Here is a 3,991-nt window from a genome sequence, read left to right as displayed (position 1 = left end):
TACCATCCATTATTTTGTAAAAATACTAATGGAGCATGGCTCTAATCATATAATCTTTTGCATGCAAATAACTCAGACCATCACCTGATTTAAGGAAAGGATTTGTATGTGGCTCCATATGCCAGTTTCAGGAGGGTCAGCTTTTTTTCCATCATGTTAGTATGCTTCATAAAGTTGTCTATAGTTGCCATATATGTAGGGTAAATAGAAGAAAAGGTGTAAATAGAAGAAAAATATATTCTCTAGCACCAATAAAAGGTTTCTGAGCTTCCACATGAAGTGCGAAGTCAAATGTTTGGAACTAGGAGTTTACCTTGAGAAGTGAGAAGCTAAGATATTTCTTTCTCCCCCCTTCTACTGCCAGGGATGTGTCTTGTCCATGCCTCTCCATCAGTGCTCCTAATTCCTGCTTCAGCCCATGTCCCACTGTGTCCCCCCGGCCACCTCCAGCTCCTGCTACTTCCCCCGACCACACTCAACTCCTGCTGCTTCCCTCTGGCCACCCTCAGCTCCCGCTGTATCCCCCTGGCTAAGACCCCCAGCTCCCACTGTATCCCCCTGGCCACCCCAAGCTCCTGTTGTATCCCCCTGGCTACGACTCTCAGCTCCCACTGTATCCCCTTGGCCACCCCCAGCTCCCGCTGTATCCCCCTGGCTACCACCCCCAGCTCCCACTGTATCCCCCTGGCCACCCCCAGCTCCCGCTGTATCCCCCTGGTTATGACCCCCAGCTCCCACTATATCCCCCTGGCTACCACCCCCAGCTCCCACTGTATCCCCCTGGCTACCACCCCCAGCTCCCACTGTATCCCCTTGGCCACCCCCAGCTCCCGCTGTATCCCCTTAGCCACCCTCAGCTCCCGCTGTATCCCCTTGGCCACCCTTAGTTCTGCTGTACCCCCCTGGCCACCCCCAGCTCCCACTGCATCCCCCTGGCTACCAGCCCCAGCAATAGGATTCGTGGTCGGCAAAATAATGGCCAGCCAAAGATGTTCATGTCCCAATTCACAGAAACTGTAAAAATGTCACAGTACTTGGCAAAGGGGAATTAAGATTGCAGATAGGAATTAAGGTTCTTAATCAGCCGACCTCAAAATAGGGTTGTTATCCCAGGTCACCGTGGAGTAAGGACAAAGGTCCATAAATATGGTAGAGGTGGCAGAGGAGTCAGGGCCAGAATGACGTAATGTGACAAAGGCTCAGCCAGCCATTGCTGGCTTTGAAGATGGAGGAAAGGGGCCAGTAGCCAAGGAATGTGGGTCACCCCTGAAAGCTGGACAGGTGAGAAACCGGGTCCTCCCCTAGAGCATCCAAAAAGGAACACAGCCCTGCTTGCACCTTGATTTTGGCCCAGGGAGACCCCTTTGGGACTTGTGACTTCCGGAACTATAATATAATAAATTTGTGCTATTTTTAAGCTACTAAGTTTACGATAATTTGTTACAACAGCAGTAGGAAGTCCTACACCACCTCTTCCTCTCAGCCCTCTAGAACTAAAGGGGGAAAGGGCATCTTGCTGTACCTGATTAATAGGTCTCTCCACTGTCCTTGCTTGCCTCTTAGATCTTTCATCACGTGCGTAACCCACAAATCCATGTTCCTGACTGGACTGTGACTGACCCACGTACCATAAATGCAAACGGGTATTTAATTTTCTAAAAGCATCCAAATGGTAAGAGGAAAAATGCTAGCTAATAAGTTAGTTACCTCTGCAGCTAAGTTAATATACTGCAGTGTCCAAATATATTTTTTGGATGCCTTTTCCAGTTGAAGACTCTGCATCCATATATCTATACTTACATGAGTTAAATACTGAATGCTTGGCATCTCTGATCAAGCAAAAGAAGGAAGTACACATGACATGGAAGACCTCGCTCTGAAGAATTTTCTTCCTAAAATCAAAAGCTCGCACATTTCCCTTCAGTGTCTTGCCAGATCTGCCCAAACCTGCTCTAAATAACCAGTGCCATCAAAAACTCACCTCACAAGTTTTAACCATGGCATTTTTCCCTATTAGGATTTCATAGGAATATTAATAATGCAATCTTCCTGCCATTTTGGCAAATGCAATATCATGCATCATTGCCGGTCTCTTTCCTAAGAGGCCTTAGGCCTTCTAGGGAGGGGGTGTTTTAAGTGGAGTTAGTTTAGACATTTAGGAAAAGCTGTTGTAGCCCAGATAGTATCGGCTAAATTATAAAACATTTACTTTACAAAAGGCTTTAAATATTCAGTTTCTTCTTTATAGCTCATTTAAAGACATTATTTTGTTTGAGAAAAAGAGCATTCACCGTTTATAATGAAATAGTCCACCTAGGGGTAAAAAGAAGTCTCCTTCCTCATTCTTTTTCACACAACTGCTCTGTTCTTGAATGTACAAGAGCGTTTCAGGACCTTGGCCCAACGGATAGTATATTAGTCTCCTAGTGCTGCAACAACAAATTCCACAAACCTAGTGTCTTAAATCAACATAAAGTTATTATCTTATAGCTTTGGAGGTCAGAAAAGCAGACTGAGTCCTTTAGGGCTAACATCAAGGTGCCAGCAGAACAGGTATTTCTGAGACTCCAGAGAAGAATCTCTTCCTTCTCACTTTTACCTTTTAGAGGCTGCTGATGTGGCTTGGCACATGGTCATACCACTTCAGTCTGCTTCACATGGCCTTTTCATCTGCCTCTGACTCCTCCTACTTCCCTCTTGAATGGACTCTTGTGACTGTATTGGTCCCACCTGGAAATTCAGAACATCTGTCATGTCAAGATCCTTAATTTAATCACATTTGCAAAGTCCCTTTTGCATATAAAGTAATAGTCACAGGTGCTGGGGATTAGGACATGGACATATTTGGGGGGTTATTTTTCAGCCTTCCATAGACTACTTTCTGGCCCCCAAAGATTCACACTCATCCCACATGCAAACTGCAAGCAGCCCCATCCCAAGGTCCCCAGAGGCCTTAACTCACTACTAGTCCAAACTCTCATCCAAGTCTCATTGGTGCCAATCTCCCAAATCTCATCTAAATCATCCAAATCAGGTATAGGTGAGTCTCCATGTAACCCATTCAGCGGCAAAATTCCTCTCTTTCCATAGACTTGTGAAATTAGACAAGTTATGTATTCCAAAACTGTGATGGGCCACACATAGGATTGTGGTTACAGACACTGCCCTTCAAAAACGATGAACATAAAAAAAAAAAAAAAAAAAAAAAAAAACGATGAACATAAACAAAAAGAAGTCTGATCCTAGCCAATGTTCAAACACAACCAGGCGAAAACTCTATTACATTTTCGAACCTGGGAATGATTCGGACCCTTGAAGTCATCTATTTTCTTGGCAGGTAGCACATATCCACAGCTGAGTACTTTTATCAGCCTGTCTCCACCTGTAGAATCTGAGGAGTCCCCCACCTTCTTTCATTTGGCCTCTCTGTGTCTCTTTCAGTCCAAGCTGACAGTGTTTCTACTAGTATAACATTTTCAAAAACCCAATGGGCTATCATTCAGCCTGCCGCAGATAGCATGGATAGAATAATTAACAAAGGGAAGTAAGTTGCGACCCCTGGAGAATAGTCTATCCGTGTTGTAAAGTACTATAGACCAGAACAGTCATTCAATCCTAAAGGCATGTCAGGCCTTTATTTATTTTTTTATTTATTTTTTCATGTCAGGCCTTTAAATCTCAAGTCATACACTAGAACATCTTACCTGAAAGAACTTTCAACTGCGATATATTGCCTTACAGTCAAAAAGTCAGAATGCATGCTAAAAAGGAAAACCATGCTGCCCAGAGGATGCTGATGACTAAAAAGAATAACCAAAAAAGAATTTGCTGCTCAAATTACAGCAGGAGGGACTGGGGAGCACTTGTTTCTAGTAAACCAAACTAGTGTCAGGATGGTAAAGGAAGCCATGAACCTGCTTTCCAGGAGGTTCTTAATAACTTCTTTGGAAAGGAGTGACACCAAGCTCAAGTCCCCACTCCTGGCAATACG

The sequence above is a fragment of the Canis lupus genome, chromosome 29, assembly GCF_011100685.1.
Source record: "Canis lupus familiaris isolate Mischka breed German Shepherd chromosome 29, alternate assembly UU_Cfam_GSD_1.0, whole genome shotgun sequence".
Classification (NCBI taxonomy): Eukaryota; Metazoa; Chordata; class Mammalia; order Carnivora; family Canidae; genus Canis; species Canis lupus.
Note: the sequence above shows the minus strand (reverse complement) of the source record.